The sequence below is a fragment of the Oncorhynchus tshawytscha genome, linkage group LG10 (genome assembly GCF_018296145.1).
Source record: "Oncorhynchus tshawytscha isolate Ot180627B linkage group LG10, Otsh_v2.0, whole genome shotgun sequence".
NCBI lineage: Eukaryota > Metazoa > Chordata > Actinopteri > Salmoniformes > Salmonidae > Oncorhynchus > Oncorhynchus tshawytscha.
Window position 1 is genome coordinate 70,245,985 of NC_056438.1, and position 21,114 is coordinate 70,267,098.

The 21,114-nt window shown below is 47.9% G+C and overlaps 1 protein-coding gene across 7 annotated transcripts in view; it reads left to right on the forward strand.

The window, feature by feature from the left end:
• Positions 1 to 2,648: 2,648 nt before the first annotated feature.
• Positions 2,649 to 21,114, forward strand: part of LOC112260820 (receptor-type tyrosine-protein phosphatase S) — a 152,227-nt gene continuing 133,761 nt past the window's right edge. For all 7 annotated transcript variants that reach the window (XM_042328961.1, XM_042328966.1, XM_042328964.1 and 4 more), the window contains exons 1-2: positions 2,649 to 2,980; positions 18,457 to 18,534. The gene's annotated coding sequence lies outside the window, so the exon portion shown is untranslated. The remainder of the gene's footprint in view (positions 2,981 to 18,456; positions 18,535 to 21,114) is intronic.

Here is a 21,114-nt window from a genome sequence, read left to right on the forward strand (position 1 = left end):
CACCTGCCCTATCCCCTACCACCTGCCCTATCCCCTACCACCTGCCCTATCCCCTACCACCTGCCCAATCCCCTACCACCTGCCCAATCCCCTACCACTTGCCCTATCCCCTATCACCTGCCGTTTGCCCTACCACCTGTCCTATCCCCTACCACCTGCCCTATCCCCTACCACCTGCCTTATCCCCTACCACTCATCAAAGAACTCACGCAATCTCAGATTACAGAAAAACTTGAATAGATCTGGACATCAAAGTCATTAACGCATGCAGTGGGTACAAATGTTAACCCCTTATTGAGAACACTGAGGTGAGCGATGTCAGGGTCTGTCTTGATAAGTTGAAGACATTTAGCTCCTGTTGGACTGGGGGCTCGTCCTGGGTATGAATTGATAGGTGTCGCGGGATGGTAGTGGATTTCTTCCTCCCCTGACGTAAGCGTTGACGTTGTCCCCAGTGTCCCCGCCCTCTGTTGTAGATAAAACACTCACCGTTGGTAAAGGAGCCAGAGTTAGCGCTTAGAAACTTACCTGGATAAATAAAGATGAATAAGTACTTACATACACATAAAGAACTGGACTGGTGAAAGCACATTAGGCCTAGACGAAGGAGATGGAGAGGAGACAAGGGATGTGTGTGTGTGTGAGTGAGTGAGAGAGAGTACAGTTCCAGCACGCCATCAAGGTTGATTCTGTGTCAGGGCAGGTTTGAATATGTACATTTGCACCGCATCTCACATCGTGAACTGAAATCTCAGGAGGCAGTTCTGCTGATATGGCGGTTTGTGTGCATGTGAACAGTAAACGCTTGCCTCCGTCAAGTGAGCTTCATATCAACGTCCACCTGGTTCTCTGCATCTCCTCTGGCACAGTATCAGGAGCAGTACACTATATATACAAAAATATCTGGACACCCCTTCAAATTAGTGGAATTAGCTATTTCAGCCACACCTGTTGCTGACAGGTATATAAAATCAAGCACACATCCATGCCATCTTCATAGACAAACACTGGCAGGAGAATGACCTTACCGAAGAGCTCAGTGACATTCAACGTGGCACCGTCATAGGATGCCACCTTTCCAACAAGTCAGCTTGTAAAATGTCTGCCCTGCTAAAGCTGTCCTGGTCAACTGTAAGTGCTGTTATTATGAAGTGGAAACATCTAGGAGCAACAACGGCTCCGCCGCGAAGCGGTAGGCCACACAAGCTCACAGAATGGGGCCGCAGAATGTTGAAGCGTGTAGAGCATAAAAATTGCCAGTCCTCGGTTGCAACACTCTCTTCCAAGTTCCAAACTGCCTCTGGAAGCAACACAACTGTTACTCCGGAGCTTCATGAAATGGGTTTCCATTGCCGAGCAGCCACACACAAGCCTTAGATCACCGTGCGCAATGCCAAGAGTCGGCTGGAGTAGTGTAAAGCTCAAACGCCTTTGGACTCTGGAACGGTGGAAATGCGTTCTTTGGAGTAATGAATCACACTTCACCATCTAGCAGTCTGACGGACTAATCTGGGTTTGGCGCCTGCCAGCAATCCCTGCCTGTCCCAATGCATTGTGCCAACTGTAAAGTTTGGTGGATGAGGAATAATGGTCTGGGGCTGTTTTTCATGGTTCGGCTAGGCCTCTTAGTTCCAGTGAAGGGAAATGTTAATGCTAGAGCATACAATGACATTATAGATAATTCTATGCTTCCAACTTTGTAGCAACAGTTTGGGGAAGGCCCTTTCCCACTTAGCATGACAATGCCCCCGTGCACAAAGCTAGGTCCATACAGAAATGGTTTGCCGAGATCAGTTGACTGGCCTGCACAAAGCCCTGACCTCAACCCCATCGAACACCTTTGAGATTAATTGGAACGCCAACTGCGAGCCAGACCTAATCGCCCAACATCATTGCCCGATCTCACTAATGCTCTTGTGGCTGAATGGAAGCAAGTCCCCGCAGCAATGTTCCAACATCTAGTGGAAAGCCTTCCCAGAAGAGTGGAGACTGTTATAGCAGCAAACAGGGGACCAACTCCATATTAATGCCCATGATTTTGGAATGAGATGTTCGATGAACAAGTGTCCACATACCTTTGGTCAAGTAGTGTAACTCTTCTCTGTATTCCAGGTTGGGGGAAGGTCCTTGACATTTGAAATGTGTATTTTGATGTGATGAATGTGATAGCCTGTGTTCATAGGTTTGAGTGTGAGCTGTTTGATTCTGGAAATCCAATTCCATCAAAACAATTGTTCTCTGCATCTTTTATAGTTCAACAGGATCTACTTTAGCAAACAACGAACCTGGGGATGATGTGCAGTGGGGAGGCTATTTAAATGTATGCTACTCATATGTCACCCTAATGATTTTGATAAGTTGTGAATAATGAGGCTGATAATAAGTTCTGAATATCTCCCTTGTTCTTATCCATATCTAGTCCATGACATGTAGAGCCCATTTTGACATAAGTGCTACAGTAGACATGATACCCCAGTAACAGCAGCCGTCTCTTTAGTACCAGTTAGTACTGAGATGACAGAAAAGGTTCGGAAGACTGGGGAGAGGGATGCGGTTGCTATTGGAGATCTTGACCGCATGACGTCATGGGAGGGCGTCATGGGAGGGACCTAATCGTGTGTGAGAGAGCGAGCGAGAGAGAGGGGGAAGAGGGAAAGGATAGATAGATAGAGGGAGGGAGAAAATGTATTGAGGAGTAAGACGGGGAGTATCGTTGACATCAACCAGCAGTGTTTAAAGCTACCCGACCGGAGATGGTCCCCCTACACATGAGCGCAGAGTAGCGGTCCTGTAGGGCTTCTGAGGAGGCGAGAGGAAAGCTTGCGTTCCCTGACGAAAAGTAAAACCTTTCTGAGGAGCTCAGCTGTCAAATGGGATTATTATTTCTGTCCGGGGTTCAAGGGAAACTGCCAGCTGAAAATCCATCCACATGAATTTATCAGACCAAAAAGAAGACGGAACACTCACTTTCCCTATTAAGGTAAATATAAATATATATTTTGTAAAAGAGGTTGTTTTGCAATATGCACGAGTAATTAATACATTTTGTTTATTTATTATTGAGCACCGCGCCCTAATCGTTAATTCACACCTCGACCGGTGTGGCTCGGTAGGCTGTTTGGCTGTGCCCTATGTGCTCGGCTGCTGTTCTATATTAGACATAAGTTATGGGTACATTTTGATATCTCTTTCGAACACCCTTGTTTGGTGGTGTTTTTGGCTACTTGTGACTTTGAATGCAACTGGGTGAGCTTGGGTTTTCTGATTGAGAATAATATAATATGCCGGTTGTCTTCTGCGGTACCCAGCCTTCTTGCCACCCAGCTTCTCGCCTCATCACAGAGTCTTCATGAGCGACCCCTCTCTAGCTGACAAGTAGCGTCATGTCGCCCCTTTGTTCCTCTTTAGTTTGTTGCGTCGGTCATCATGGAAGAGTGACCAATTTGATGTATTCTTTATTTTATTGTTATTAACAAATTTGAGCCTATATTATAGGTACGGGTTTTTCTCCACTGTGGGCTATAGGCCTTTATCGAGCGTTGACCATCCAAATGCCATAAATTGGGCGATGTCATGACACCAGGTGGCGAGGCGGATGGACCGTTTAGAGATTACTCTACAGACCATTGAGTCGCTTCGTCTATTAGGAACCTGCTTCTCCATTTGGAATTGTTGCAAAAAACATTAAATATTCATTATGTTTTACCCATTTGTTAATATTATGTGTTGGCGCATTTAAAACCCTATAAAACCAAATTAAATGCGAGCACACTTTCAGGAACCATCTAGGCTACATAAATAAATGTTTTGCTGGTTTCGATTTACCTTGACACATTTTCTCAGGGTTTGTTTGCTTAGACAAAACCAAGCACACGTTTAATACATTCATTAACCACAATGCTTTTCTTGTTGTTTTAAGTCATTATTTCACCATACAGACAGGCCTTTTCGCAGCAGTTTGAATAGATCAGATCCGAGCTGAGGCCTAATAGTTTTGTTTGTGTATTTCTCTCAACACAGATGCTCTCTCCATCCCCTGGGAGGCATCATGTGTAGGCTGGTGTTCATTCCAAACAATTGCCACATCCCTAATTGCTTCAAATCACACCCATGCACCCATTCATATTTAATGAGTTTATCAGTTCCTTTAAAACGGATAGATATTTACTAAACATTTATACCTGGCTAATGAGACCATTATGACCAGCTAGAGTAGGGCCTTCTTTGCAATCCATTCTCTCTTCCCCCAAAGATAGATTAAGACAATTCTCAGCCACATGAAGTTAACCCACTGGGCACAGACGTCAATTCACAACATTTATTCCACGTCGTTCAACATAATTTCATTGAAATGATTTGTAAACAACCATGATTCAACCAGTGTGTACCCAGTGGGAAACTACTCAGACAGATACAGGGTCGACTGCTACACACAGCTGGTGAAACCAGTGTTTCTGTGGAGGGTCTTGGACTGGGTCTGAAGAACTTGGGTCTGGTTCACGGTGGACCTCAGACAGTATAACATATTCACCAATCCTGTGCAAGAAACCTGAGAAGCAACACACTATACCAAGCAGGCAGAATTGGATTTGAATCAAAAGAAAAAATCAATTTCCAATTTTAGTTTTCTCGCAATCAGTTGTCTTCACAACAGGCTTCAATCTTTTGTTCATTTCTACATCAGCTGCTCCTTCAGATTAGCATCAAAAGCATGCCAACGTTGACGTGACGAGTGAGCCCTGTGGGAAAGCTTTGATTTCAGACCTTGCTGCTGTGTTTTCCCAGATGCTGGCAGGCAGTATTGATTCAAACACAGCAGAACAAACGGTTCTATTTATGTTCTTCCTGTCCATGTTGTCTTTCAGTCCCGTGGGCTGTTGCTGGTCAGTAAGAGTCCTGTTAGCCAATGCCCTGGTTATCTGCAACCCTGGGGCTTGTGCATCTCAGCGGCACCAATGTGAGGGGACGTGAGTCAAGAGACTATAATAGAAGGATACTTGTCTGTTGTGCAGTTTATCTAGAGAATCATCCAGAGGACTCTCCTTGCAGCTTTCAAGATTGAGCGATCCTGCCCCTGGTAAGCGTACCACATTGACCACTGCCATGTGAGTTTGTAGATTTGTTTCCAGGTGAAACCAACGACCGTCTGATATCCCTAGAGTAAAGAGCGGAAGAGCTAGTCATTTGCATACTCAGAACATCTGTACCAGTGGAGGCTGCTGAGAGGAGGACGGCTCATAGTAATGTCTGGAACAGAGTAAATGGAATGGCATCAAACGCATAGAAACCCATACCACGAGCCTGTCCTCCCCAATTAAAGTACCACCAACCTCCTGTGATCTGTACTTCCATCCCAAACGTGGATGTAGCATTTACTGGCATATCTTTTTCCACATCTCCACAGGACCGGCCTGGTAGATGAGAGGAGAATCACAGTACCCGTCAAAAGTTTGGACACACCTACTGATTTAAAGGTTTTTCTTTATTTTTACTATTTTCTACATTGTAGATTAATAGTGAAGAGATCACAAATGTGAAATAACACATGGAATCATGTAGTAACCCAAAAAGTGTTAAACAAATCAAAATGTATTTTATGTTCTTCAAAGTATGGAAATGCATTCCAGGTGACTACCTCATGAAGCAGGTTGAGAGAATGCCAAGAGTGTGCAAAGCTGTCATCAAAGCAAAGGGTGGCTACTTTGAAGAATCTCAAATATAAAATATATTTTGATTTGTTTAACACTTTTTTGGTTACTACATGATTCCATGTGTTATTTCATAGTTTTGATGTATTCACTATTATTTTACAATTTAGAAAATAGTAAAAATAAAGACAAACCCTTGTCCAAACTTTGGTTTGGTACTGTATATAATAGATATATATATGTATATATATAAAATAATAATAATATAGAGTTAAAGCTGTGATATGGGTTGTGGTTTGACTGATGCCTTTCTCTAGATGAATCAGAGATTGTGATGTGTCAGCACGAATGAAAAATTCACACTTCGCTCTACTTCTCCTCTACCTCTCTCTCCTATTTCTTTCACTCCTCTACCTCTCTCCTATTTCTCTCTCTCCTGTCTACCTTTCTGTCTGCTTTCTAACTCTTTTTCTCCTATTTCTTTCACTCTACCTCTCTCCTCTCTACCTTTCTGTCTGCTTTCTACCTATTTTTCCCCTGTCTCCTCTCCTTTCTGTGCTCTCCTGTTCTTTTCCTCTATCCTCTCCTCTTTTTCTCTTCCATTTCCTCTCTCTCTGTTTGTCTCTTCCCTCCCTCCCTCCCTCTCCTCTTCCTCTGTCCCATCTCTCCCTCTCCTCTCCATTCTACTGTCTCTCCATCTCCCCCGTCTCCCCATCTCCTCTCCAATACATTTAGTCCATTAGGCTGCATTATGTCTTTTTTTGTGCATTATTCTCTTCCTGTTCTCAGATCTTTGTTCTAGCTCTGTAGATGACCAGGCAAAGTAGATGTTAATGTGTTGATTTGCAGCCCAATGGGAAACCCTCTGAAGTTGAAGTAGTAAAGAGTCTGGCTGAGCTGCTGTTGCTGTTGCTGTTATGTCCCTGAGTGACAGCAGCTATAAACGATGGGGGAGATTGAGTGACAAGATGGCTGACATGATAGAAACTGGCAAACTGGCTCATCAGACCTGGAATGAAGGCTGAGGTAGGCAAGTTGTGGAATGGTCTGGAATGTTTAGTTGTAGAATGTGTGTTTAGTTTTGGGCAAAGAAGGTTTTGGACAAGAGCATAAGCTTCCTTGGGTTTGGGCTATAGAACAAGGTTATTTTTGTTGTACAAAGAAAAGAAAATTGTCTTTGTGATTGAGAATCCCTTTTTGGCTCGTGTAAGGCTAGTAAAGTCATTCATGTCTCCTGGATGGCTGGTGAGAAAGAGAAAATGAATCAGTGTATCCAGACATGAATGACTTTAGTTGAAATCTGTCCGTGTTAATGCTTTGACCTCAACTGTATCACTATCAGCTATGGGCTATGGCTACTGCTGTCTGCCTGTACGTTATTATTTCATATCCCTGTTGGGCTGGGCAGTGGACCGTACTCAGACCTTTCAGGGAGCAGGTGCTCAAAATGTAAACTTGACGTCATCACAATGACTTGGGTGTAGTGGGTTCAGAACAACAACAAAAACACTTAAACCACGACTCAAAGGGCACTTGGTGAGTGGGGGGTGCAGGTGCTCGGCACAAGTACACCCTATCTGTACACTTGGCGAGTGGGGGGGCAGGTGCTCGGCACAGGTACACCCTATCTGTACACTTGGTGAGTGGGGGGCAGGTGCTCAGCACAGGTACACCCTATCTGTACACTTGGTGAGTGGGGGGCAGGTGCTCGGCACAGGTACACCCTATCTGTACACTTGGTGAGTGGGGGGCAGGTGCTCGGCACAGGTACACCCTATCTGTACACTTGGTGAGTGGGGGCAGGTGCTCGGCACAGGTACACCCTATCTGTACACTTGGCGAGTGGGGGGCAGGTGCTCGGCACAGGTACACCCTATCTGTACACTTGGTGAGTGGGGGGCAGGTGCTCGGCACAGGTACACCCTATCTGTACACTTGGCGAGTGGGGGGCAGGTGCTCGGCACAGGTACACCCTATCTGTACACTTGGCGAGTGGGGGGCAGGTGCTCAGCACAGGTACACCCTATCTGTACACTTGGCGAGTGGGGGCAGGTGCTCAGCACAGGTACACCCTATCTGTACACTTGGCGAGTGGGGGGCAGGTGCTCGGCACAGGTACACCCTATCTGTACACTTGGTGAGTGGGGGGCAGGTGCTCGGCACAGGTACACCCTATCTGTACACTTGGCGAGTGGGGGGCAGGTGCTCGGCACAGGTACACCCTATCTGTACACTTGGTGAGTGGGGGGCAGGTGCTCGGCACAGGTACACCCTATCTGTACACTTGGCGAGTGGGGGGCAGGTGCTCGGCACAGGTACACCCTATCTGTACACTTGGTGAGTGGGGGGCAGGTGCTCGGCACAGGTACACCCTATCTGTACACTTGGCGAGTGGGGGGCAGGTGCTCGGCACAGGTACACCCTATCTGTACACTTGGCGAGTGGGGGGCAGGTGCTCGGCACAGGTACACCCTATCTGTACACTTGGCGAGTGGGGGGCAGGTGCTCGGCACAGGTACACCCTATCTGTACACTTGGTGAGTGGGGGGCAGGTGCTCGGCACAGGTACACCCTATCTGTACACTTGGTGAGTGGGGGGGGCAGGTGCTCGGCACAGGTACACCCTATCTGTACACTTGCCTGCTGGGCAGATTTCAATTATGACTCTATTTGCATAGCATCTCCTCTCACGACTCCAGAAGGTCAGAGGGATAGAGACCATTTGGGGACTGCAGGAGTGGCGGGGGAGTGTGATGTGTGTGATGTGTGTGTCTGAGAGACCAAGGGTATGTAGCTTTCTCACTCATCAAGACACTGTGTTCAAATCTAGGCCTCAAAGGGATGAAATTAGCTGTAAAAAAAAGGTGATGGATGGTTGGCTGTGTTTCTGACATGTTGTATCATAACAGTGTGATAACATCCCATTATTCAGTCTGGTGGTAGATTAGTTGGTACGCACCCGGCTGGATGAGACGTCTGGCTATTGTGAAGATGGGGGAGGGGGGCAATTTGTCAGTCTGTTATCTTTGGCAAATCTTTAACTTGACACAGACACACACTTGCCCGCACGGACACGAACACACGCACGCACAAATGGCCGCCAGGACAAACACACACCAACTCACACACAGCACAGACGTGCACAAACACAAACTTGCACAGCCACAAGGGCACACACAAACACTTTCTCCATATCCCTCTTAGTGACAGGCATGACAGCACCATGGAGGACAATCTCTGTTTTTCTACTCCATTACTTTGGCTTTCAATTCCATTCACATCTTTGTCCCTCAAGGCGAAACTCATTTGGCGTCACAAATCTCATCTCCATCAGGAGCCAATGCAATGAATGGCTTGTTACCAGTAGAATTGTTCAAGATGGCTACCCTGGAAGACAGTCCCATGCATTTATTCTCTGTGTGGAGTTGGAATTAGAATGAATCTTGATAATGTTAGAATATTAGATAGATTATTCGTAGAATATTCGTCATTGTATTATTGTAATAGGTTTGTCATATCTGTTGGCAGACATGAAAAAGGTTTAGCAGCACAAACATTTCTTGCCCTCCTCTACTGAGGATTAAAGGTTGCTGTTTTTTTTTTGGGGGGTTCTCCAGAGAGAAAAACAATGTTAGCCTGGGTGCCAGTCTGTTTCTGCTTTAGCAATGATAGCAACATCATTTGCAAAAGCACAAACAGGTCTGGAACCAGGCTACATTGGCATCAGTGTGGTTCTTTATTTTTGCGAGGCCATGTAGCCAGCAGCGCCAGAGGTAATTCAATCTCAGAGGAGAGGACAGGGGTCATGTGACCAGGCCTAGCCTAGTGTCACCATGCCAGTGTTTGTACTCAGGAGGGAGAGAACTGGATACAAATACAAATGTTATCCCGAGGAATGATTACACAGAAAGGCGATGACTAAGGTTTTACAATTAGAAGAATCTAAATTTAGCCTGCAGGATCCCAACAGCAGAGGCCAAAAACACTAATGAATGAATTAGGCTGCTGCCAACACATTGCATATAAAATATGTATTGACGATATGCTTACTTACAGCTTACATACAGTACATTGAGAATACGTATTCCAGGCATCACTTTATCAATAGATATATGGATTGTTATTATTGTTTCAAGCACATCACAGGACATACCGTCAGCTGAACGGTATGGCTGTGCCTGTCTGATGAATGAGTTTTCCTCTTCCTGAAGAGCTAGAGATGTCTTACTAATGACATGAAAGTAAATGATGATGACGACGACGAAGGTTGTCTCTGTTGTCAGGGAACTTCTATCTCTCTTTCTTCTCCTCCTCCAGAAACTGCTTCACTAATTGGCTGCTGTTGCTCCCGTCAGGCAGCAGCGTCTCAAGTTTCACTATGAGGCTCGCTTGATTGGCTTTTAATCGTTCATTTGCTCAGGGAGGAGAGGAGGGCTGAGAGAGAGGAGAGGAGGGCTGAGAGAGAGGAGAGGAGGGCTGAGAGAGAGGAGAGGAGGGCTGAGAGAGAGGAGAGGAGGGCTGAGAGAGCGGAGAGGAGGGCTGAGAGAGAGGAGAGGAGGGCTGAGAGACAGGAGAGGAGGGCTGAGAGACAGGAGAGGAGGGCTGAGAGACAGGAGAGGAGGGCTGAGAGACAGGAGAGGAGGGCTGAGAGACAGGAGAGGAGGGCTGAGAGAGGAGAATGTATGACCATATTAGAGACACATATTTCCCTTAGATTACAGACCCACAAAGAATTTAAAAAACAACCCAGTTTTGATAAACTTCCATATCTACTGGTTGAAATACCACAGTGCACCATCACAGCAGCAAGATTTGTGACCACAAGAAAAGGGCAACCAGTGAGGAACAAACAGCATTGTAAATACGGCCCATGTTTATTTATTTTCCCTTTTGTACTTTAACTATTTGCACATCATTACAACACTGTATATAGACATAATATTGATTTATGTACATTGATGTAGATAGAACAAACAGGTTGTACTGTAGCTACTGCATCCAGTTTGGATGGAGGTTTCTGGCAGTAGGTTTTATTGTCACATAATCCAGATAAGTGCAGTAAAATGTGTTGTTTTACAAGGTGAGCCATAGTAGTACAGCCCCCCCGGAGCAAATTAGGGTTAAGTGCCTTGCTCAAGGGCACATCAACACATTTCCCCCCTTGTCGGCTAGGGTGTTCAAACCAGCAACCTTTCAGCTATTGGCCCAACGCTCTAACCGTTAGGTTATCTGCCGCCCATACAGGTGTACATGTACCTGCCGCCCGCACAGGTGTACATGTAACTGCCGCCCGCACAGGTGTACATGTACCTGCCGCCCGCACAGGTGTACATGTACCTGCCGCCCGCACAGGTGTACATGTACCTGCCGCCCGCACAGGTGTACATGTACCTGCCGTCCATGGATAAAGGTTTGTTGCAGGCTCATATATGCTAATTGAGCAGTGAGTTGACAAGGTCTCAGCCATCAGGCTGCTTAATGAACCAATGAACAGACAGACAGAGAGAGAGACCAAGGGCCTGTTTTAATGATAGAGACAGCAGGGATGTGGATGTTGACAGATCTGAAGTGTTCCTCTGGTTATTGGTGGGGGACATTTGCCTGTTTCTCTCTGTTGAAGCTGTTTATCCCAGAGCAAGTGATGTTTTGTCTTAGGAATTAGCATGATCTCTCTCTGTCAGTGAGCATGTCTTTTAGTGTGGGTGTGTGTGTTTGCAGTGTGTGAAGGCTGTGATAATGATTCTTGTCATATACAGCTTGTTATGATCAGAGACTCTTTACAAGTATTAAGATGTCAGCTATATGAAAGGGAGCATGTTGAGTACAGCAATGATTCCCTGTCCTGTTTGTTGTGTGGCCCACCTAAGGCTAATAGGAGTCAAGCCAGCTGCAGTGTTTTGAAAAAAAGAAATACAAAAGTATTTGTTTTATTATAATTTTTTTGACCAAGGACCGACTAATCCCGTCTTGAGCCTTGCCCTCAAAAGCACCAGCTGCTTACCTTGGGATCATTTTGAGTACAATATCCTGTCCCAGTCATAATGGCATCTCTCCTCCTAACAGCATCTTCCCTCTTCACTTGAACTACAACAGACAAAAGAGAGGCACAACCTAGGTTACCATGGCAACAAAGGTCACAGGGTCACCCTCATATCCTGGACAAATCTGTTTGATTTGAAAGTCCTATTAATCCAATCTGCATTATGCTACAGTCTACCATAAGGCCGCCAATTCAATTGAACAGCCACACTGTGGTTTTAACTATTCTGCATAGGCCATGTTGCCTGTAAGTACATGCTTCCCTTCCTTCTTAACCAATTTTGTAATCCGGCCTATATGTACTTTAATACCATTTGGTACTATGTTTCCTGCGTTTTAAAAGCCAGTCCATCTGTTGGCTCTATCTGAGGGCACGTACTGTACAGTCAGTGAGCAGATGCCAGTAGTTCCTCTGTGTCTGTCCTTGAAACCCCTTTTAGCTGAGTAGGCTTACTGTACGGGACAGTACACCAGCGCTTTGGAGATATTAATGTGACCACAACGCTGCACTTCACCACCAATGTGAATCAGGTTGGTTAAACCCTTTGGTGCAGTCAGTGTGGGATGTTTAGGTCGGATAAGGACAAGGTCCTCTGTAGCTCAGTTGGTAGCGCATGGCGCTTGCAATGCCAGGATAGTGGGTTTGATTCCTGGGACCACCCATATGTTAAATGTGTGCATGACTGTAAGTTTCTTTGCTAAAGGGCATGAAACATGCTTTCACAGATCAATGAGGGGACTGGTGCAGGTGCTAGGAGTACTGTATATCTTGAGAATGCAGACAAGAAAGTAGAGTTTTTGTCCAGATAGCTACAGCCACTGCTGAGCTCAAACTCAGGCAGAGAGGTCTTTAGGCTCCTGCTATGGGGACTTAAGTGGTCGAGAGGAAATCGAATACTGAGATTAGTTGACGGAAAACAAAGCGTATGCCATACACGGCTGCACTCACACACACACACACACACACACACACTCTGGAAGCTTAACACACAGTCTTTCTAAGCCCTTCAGTGCCCATTCCTCCTCTCCAAACCCCAGAGAGGAACGATCACTAAATGCAGCATCAACCACAAGCCAAGTGTAAGCTCACTACGGTTCGAAGGGAATACATTTTTTAAAATATATTCCTTCTCGGAAGTGTGATTTAAGGATCACTCATCCTGGCTTGCAGCTTAACATGAGTAAATGGGGTAATCTCTTGATAGCTTCTGATTTAGGAATGTTTGAGCTTGATAACGTTCCTTATTCCCAAATATTCCTTCCTGTAGGAACTGGTATTAATTCTGTTTGATACAGTTCTGTACTTGTATGTAGGGCTAGTAAGTTATTGCTAGTGGGAATAGCTAATACTGGGAACTTCTAAATACTGCTATATAACTCAGGAACATTAATATTGCAGTTTTGTTAAGGGACCCTGGTCTGTATCTTTATTGGTATGCAGCGGAGTGAACAGTGCTCCTGCTAGGAGACTGACGGCTAGGAGACTGACGGCTAGGAGACTGACGGCTAGGAGACTGACGGCTATGAAACTGACGGTTAAGAGACTGACGGCTAGCAGACTGACTGGCTAGCAGACTGACTGACGGCTAGCAGACTGAAGGTTAGGAGACTGACGGCTAGACTGAAACTGACGGCTAGGAGACTGACTGGTAGGAGACTGATGGCTAGGTAACTGACGGTTAAGAGACTGATGGTTAAGAGACTGACAGCTAGCAAACTGATGGCTAGAAGACTGAAGACTGTTAAGAGACTGACGGCTAGGAGACTGACGGCTAGGAGACTGATGGCTAGGAAACTGACGGTTAAGAGACTGAAGGTTAAGAGACTGAAGGTTAAGACTGACTGAAGGTTAAGAGACTGACGGCTAGGTGACTGACGGATAGGTGACTGACGGCTAGGAGACTGACGGCCAGCAGACTGACGGCCAGGAGACTGACGGACTAGCAGACTGACGGCTAGCAGACTGGCGGCTAGGAGACTGACGGCCAGCAGACTGACGGACAGGAGACTGACGGCTAGCAGACTGACGGCCAAGAGACTTACGGCCAAGAGACTGACGGTCACCAGACTGACGGCTAGCAGACTGACGGCTAAGAGACTGACGGACTGAAGGTTAGACTGACGGCTAGCAGACTGAGGCAGACTGACGGCTAGCAGACTGACGGCTAGCAGACTGACGGCTAGGAGGCTGACGGCCAGGAAGAGACTGATGGCTAAGAGACTGACGGTTAAGAGACTGACGGCTAGGAGACTGAGAGGAGGGTGACGGCTAGCAGACTGATGACTAAGAGACTGACGGCTAAGAGACTGACGGCTAGGTGACTGACGGCTAGGTGACTGATGGCTAGCAGACTGACGGCTAAGAGACTGACGGCTAAGAGACTGACGGCTAAGAGACTGACGGCTAAGAGACTGACGGCTAGGTGACTGACGGCTAGGTGACTGACGGCTAGGAGACTGACGGCTAGGAGACTGACGGCTAGGAGACTGACGGCTAGCTGAGCTACTGACGGCTAAGAGACTGACGGCTAAGAGACTGACGGCTAAGAGACTGACGGCTAAGAGACTGACGGCTGAGCAGACTGACGGCTAGCAGCCTGACGGCTAGGTGACTGACGGCTAGGTGACTGACGGCTAGGAGACTGACGGCCAGCAGACTGACGGCCAGCAGACTGACGGCCAGGAGACTGACGGCTAGCAGACTGACGGCTAAGAGACTGACGGCTAAGAGACTGAAGGTTAAGAGACTGACGGCTAGCAGACTGACGGCTATGAAACTGAGAGACTGATGGTTAGCAGACTGACAGCTAGCAAACTGATGGCCAAGAGACTGAAGGCCAAGAGACTGACGGCCAGCAGACTGACGGCCAGGAGACTGATGGCCAGGAGACTGAGACTGAAGGTTAAGAGACTGAGGAGACTGACGGACGGCCAAGAGACTGACGGCCAAGAGACTGACGGCCAGGAGACTGACGGCCAGGAGACTGACGGCCAGCAGACTGGCGGCCAGGTGACTGACGGCCAGGTGACTGACGGCCAGGTGACTGACGGCTAGGAGACTGACGGCTAGGAGACTGACGGCTAGGTGACTGACGGCTAGGAGACTGACGGCTAGCAGACTGACGGCTAGAGACGACGGCTAGGAGACTGACGGCTACCAGACTGACGGCTAGGAGACTGACGGCTAAGAGACTGACGGCTAAGAGACTGACGGCTAGCAGACTGACGGCTAGGAAACTGACGGCTAGGAGACTGACGGCTAAGAGACTGACGGCTAGGTGACTGACGGCTAAGAGAGACTGACGGCTAGGTGACTGACGGCTAAGAGACTGACGGCTAAGAGACTGACGACTAAGAGACTGACGGCTAGGTGACTGACGGCTAGGAGACTGACGGCTAGGTGACTGATGGCTAGGAGACTGACGGCTATGAAACTGACGGTTAAGAGACTGACGGCTAGCAGACTGACGGCTAGCAGACTGACGGCTAGCAGACTGAAGGTTAGGAGACTGACGGCTAGGAAACTGACGGCTAGGAGACTGACTGGTAGGAGACTGATGGCTAGGTAACTGACGGTTAAGAGACTGACGGCTGGGAGACTGACGGCTATGAAACTGACGGTTAAGAGACTGATGGTTAAGAGACTGACAGCTAGCAAACTGATGGCTAGAAGACTGAAGGTTAAGAGACTGACGGCTAGGAGACTGACGGCTAGGAGACTGATGGCTAGGAAACTGACGGTTAAGAGACTGAAGGTTAAGAGACTGAAGGTTAAGAGACTGAAGGTTAAGAGACTGACGGCTAGGTGACTGACGGATAGGTGACTGACGGCTAGGAGACTGACGGCCAGCAGACTGACGGCCAGGAGACTGACGGCTAGCAGACTGACGGCTAGCAGACTGGCGGCTAGGAGACTGACGGCCAGCAGACTGACGGACAGGAGACTGACGGCTAGCAGACTGACGGCCAAGAGACTTACGGCCAAGAGACTGACGGTCACCAGACTGACGGCTAGCAGACTGACGGCTAAGAGACTGACGGCTAGGAGACTGACGGCTAGCAGACTGACGGCTAGCAGACTGACGGCTAGGAGACTGACGGCTAAGAGACTGATGGCTAAGAGACTGACGGTTAAGAGACTGACGGCTAGGAGACTGACGGCTAGGAGGGTGACGGCTAGCAGACTGATGACTAAGAGACTGACGGCTAAGAGACTGACGGCTAGGTGACTGACGGCTAGGTGACTGATGGCTAGCAGACTGACGGCTAAGAGACTGACGGCTAAGAGACTGACGGCTAAGAGACTGACGGCTAAGAGACTGACGGCTAGGTGACTGACGGCTAGGTGACTGACGGCTAGGAGACTGACGGCTAGGAGACTGACGGCTAGGAGACTTACGGCTAGCAGACTGACGGCTAAGAGACTGACGGCTAAGAGACTGACGGCTAAGAGACTGACGGCTAAGAGACTGACGGCTAGCAGACTGACGGCTAGCAGCCTGACGGCTAGGTGACTGACGGCTAGGTGACTGACGGCTAGGAGACTGACGGCCAGCAGACTGACGGCCAGCAGACTGACGGCCAGGAGACTGACGGCTAGCAGACTGACGGCTAAGAGACTGACGGCTAAGAGACTGAAGGTTAAGAGACTGACGGCTAGCAGACTGACGGCTAGCAGACTGACGGCTAGCAGACTGACGGCCAAGAGACTGACGGCCAAGAGACTGACGGCCAGCAGACTGACGGCCAGGAGACTGACGGCCAGGAGACTGACGGCCAGGAGACTGACGGCCAAGAGACTGACGGCCAAGAGACTGACGGCCAGGAGACTGACGGCCAGGAGACTGACGGCCAGGAGACTGACGGCCAGGTGACTGACGGCCAGGTGACTGACGGCCAGGTGACTGACGGCTAGGAGACTGACGGCTAGGAGACTGACGGCTAGGTGACGGCTAGGTGACTGGGCTAGGAGACTGACGGCTAGCAGACTGACGGCTAAGAGACGACGGCTAGGAGACTGACGGCTAGCAGACTGACGGCTAGGAGACTGACGGCTAAGAGACTGACAGCTAAGAGACTGACGGCTAGCAGACTGACGGCTAGGAAACTGACGGCTAGGAGACCGACGGCTAGCAGACCGACGGCTAAGAGACTGACGACTAAGAGACTGACGGCTAGGTGACTGACGGCTAGGTGACTGACGGCTAGCAGACTGACGGCTATGTGACTGACGGCTATGTGACTGACGGCTAAGAGACTAACGGCTAGGTGACTGACGGCTAAGAGACTGACGGCTAAGAGACTGACGGCTAAGAGACTGACGGCTAGGAGACTGACGGCTAGGAGACTGACGGCTAAGAGACTGACGGCTAGCAGACTGACGGCTAGCAGACTGACGGCTAGGAGACTGACGGCTAGCAGACTGACGGCTAGCCGACTGACGGCTAGCAGACTGACGGCTAGCAGACTGACGGCTAAGAGACTGACGGTTCGGTTATGTAGTCTTGTCAGGAAGGGCTTGGATGGCTTGTAAAGTGGGAATCACAGGAACACAAATACAGCAGCTCCCCTGCACAAAATGTAACCGAGGCCGACGCAGCATCCGCCTGCGGTAAGACGTGCCTCATCCTTGGCTGCTTCTCTGTGTGTGTGTGTGTGTGTGTGTGTGTGTGTGTGTGTGTGTGTGTAAGAGAGAGAGAGAGTGAGTGTCGGTCGAACCCCATGATGCTTTGCCATCTGGTGTGTGTGTGTGTGTGTGTGTGTGTACGTATGTGCATGTGTGAATGACTGTCTCTTTGCCAACAGGGTCTAGATGCTCCAGAAGCCTCTCCCTGGTCTTACTGCAGCTCCGTCTCTATACCACACCACAGGAGCTCTCTAGCCCAAAAACACACATTTTCTGGGCTGAAAATGATTGGAACTATACATGCATGTGTATATGACTAGATTCACAATGTGTATACATACTACAGTCGGAAATCTGTAATGATATGGAAGCAAAGCCCCCTCCATCAGTTTGTGTGTGCTTGTGCATGCGTACTACAGTGTGTGTGTGGTTTTGTGTAGTCTGATTGGTCAGAAGACACTCCTCATCAGTCTGTTCACCTGTATTGGTCAGAAGACACTCCTCATCAGTCTGTTCCCCTGTATTGGTCAGAAGACACTCCTCATCAGTCTGTTCCCCTGTATTGGTCAGAAGACACTCCTCATCAGTCTGTTCCCCTGTATTGGTCAGAAGACACTCCTCATCAGTCTGTTCACCTGTATTGGTCAGAAGACACTCCTCATCAGTCTGTTCACCTGTATTGGTCTGAAAACACTCCTCCTGGTTGCTCTCCTGTAGCTACTAACCGCTGTAGCTAGCTATCTCCCAGCTACTGCATGGCCGTAACCCTACCCAAAGAAACAGATCCTGCCTGTGATCTCACGTCTCACTGGCTGCTTTGTTGTCATGGAGACAGGGCCCGTAGAGACTTCCTCAGCCCGACTGTGGTGCAAGGCATGCTGGGTAAGAGGAAGGGGTGGGGTACAGGGGAGGATGAGGTGATTAAAACAGTGGAACAGGAAAGTGATGCTTAGGATCATAATAGAGACATTACTATGAATGATCCTTCATTTGCTGTTAGATTCCTCACGAGGTATCTCACAAACTGAAAATAACTTAACCTTGAACAGTGTGGGGCTCACAGCAAGGCTGTGTGTTACGTTATGAGGTCACACATACCCTCAGGTATTGTTAACGCATCTCCTCCTTCCTGTGTTGTTGCAGGTCCACTGGATGGTCACACTGAGAATTCCACAGAGCAGGCCATGATGCCTCAGCCAGGGCTGTAGGGAACACCCAGGGGTAAGGACACACACACATGGCCCTGACGCATGGTACTGCTGATGTAGTATGTGCTGTGTGTAGGTACAGTACAGTAACATCTCCATACTTGGCTGGAGAATAAGTTAAAGGGATACTGATGAGGCCCTTTATCCACTTCCCTAGAATCAGATGAACTTGTGGATAACATTTGTATGTCTCTGTGTCCAGTATTGAGAAAGTTAGCATTGGCTTGTGAAACTACCTCTAACTAGTGTTAGACTTCCAGTCATTGTACTATGGGTATCTGCTAGCATGAGCAGAAAGCAAGAAAGCATCTGCTAGCATGAGCAGAAACCCATAGACTTCCAGTCATTGCACTAATGTTAGTTAGCAATTGCGCTAGCATAACTTAGCAACTTCCTTCAAACTGCACGCAGAGACATACAAATGGTATCCACAAGTTTATCTGACTCTGGGGAAGTGGAAAATTGCATCATTGCCAAAATCCTTTAAAGGAACGTGTGCCAGGGTTGAGCATGAAAGCACAGAGGCAAATATGCCATTCTGACTGCCAGCCAACAGGGTCAATGCAGTGGAAGTAGAGATGGGTTTTAGAGGATTAACAAGTGTTAGGACAGATCCTGGCAAGGCCTGCAGTACAGTAGCTAGGACTCTTTCTCCATTCACAGATAGACTTACTGTAAGCCCCTTTGTTTAACTGTGTTAGTGGACCACAGTCGGGCAGCTGTTGCAGCTGGGGAACGGGTCGTGGTGAGAGAGAAGGATCAAGGATTTAGATAGCAGGTTAAATACAAGATGGAGAGACAGGGGACAGGGAAGGATCACAGGTTTAGATAGCAGGTTAAATACAAGAGAGAGGAAGAGAGGGGGAAGGAGACACAGGGGAGGTAAACGGAGAGAGAGGGAAAGACAGGGGACAGGGAAGGATCGCAGGTTTAGATAGCAGGTTAAATACAAGATGGAGAGACGGGGGACAGGGAAGGATCACAGGTTTAGATAGCAGGTTAAATACAAGATGGAGAGACAGGGGACAGGGAAGGATCACAGGTTTAGATAACAGGTTAAATACAAGATGGAGAGACAGGGGACAGGGAAGGATCGCAGGTTTAGATAGCAGGTTAATTACAAGATGGAGGGACAGGGAAGGATCGCAGGTTTAGATAGCAGGTTAATTACAAGATGGAGAGACGGGACAGTAAGGAGACAGGGAGACAAGGTACAGACAGTAAGGAGACAGACAAGGTACAGACAGTAAGGAGACAGAGAGACAAGGTACAGACAGTAAGGAGACAGAGAGACAATGTAAGATACTTAGGAGATGGAGGTCAGAGAAACAGGAGCAGAGAGACAAGGGACAGGAGACAGAAAGTTAGAAGGGTGAAGGGATATAGGAGGAGACGTGTATGAGACGAGAGAAGGGTAGACCAGAACAGGGGCTTGATTAGAGTGACAGACCACTCAAGATGTAATTAGATCAGGACCAATTCGCAATAGTGGGAAAGAAGTAATTACAAAATGAATTTATTTCATCAGAAATGTCTCTAACCCTTTTACCATGCTACCGTGCAGAATCAGCCCAGTTTCTGCCAGTCAGGCAGTTCAACACAGGACCCACATTGATGAGGACATGAAGCATATATCTGCTCCTTATCATCCCCTGCATCATGCTGATGATGCTCACCAATAAATTGAGATTCTTTAAGAGGAGAATTCATTGTGCTGCTGGAATGGTACTTGAATGAGCTCTGATTAGGTTGCAGCTATTAGGTTATTGAATTGAATAGTAAATCCTGAAAGCTTTTCTATTCCATATCTCAGAGCCTTGATAAGAGAGAGAGGGAAGTAGTGCTTCATGAAATATATGTCAGATGGACAGATACGTTTATAGACTTGTTATATTTAGAGCTCAAACAGGGTTATAGAGCCAGACGCTAATTCCTTTCAATGTGTCATTAGCCCGTCAGTCTGATAAGAGCTGGATAATTCCATATACATATTCATATGGAACACTCCTCCAGAATGGTAGGACGTCTCTGTATTAGGATCACAGTCAACCCTTTCACTGGATGTGGAAAACTGTTGATAACTTTGGGAAGTGTAGGACGTGTGTGTGTGGGTGGGTAGGTGTACGCTTGTGTTTGTTCCTCTAATCATCTGTATGTGTCTGTCTCTCTCTGTGTGTCTCTCTCTGTGTGTCTCTCTATGTATGTCTCGCTGTGTCTCTCTGTTTGTCTCTCTGTGTGTGTTCCATCAGTTCTGAACAGGAAAAAATGTGTGCATGCATGCTATCGTGCAGATAAGGAACGAGGGAGGGATAGATGTGAGGAGTTATTGACTCCTGGGCAGGGAGTTTCTGCAGAGCTCGGCTGAATCTCTCATGTCAGGCCTGAAACACCCCAGCTCAGAGGAGTCAGGCCCAATCCCCCTGGCTGGACCAGGATTACCCACAGGATATCTATTATAGGGGCGTTTACCATCTGGCATAATGGACTCTTATTGAATATTGCATGGTGCCCGGACGGTCCAAACACACCACCTGCTTTAGTATCCTCTTTGACTGAGTGTTTCCCTACTAGGGGCACAGAGGTTTTATGAACG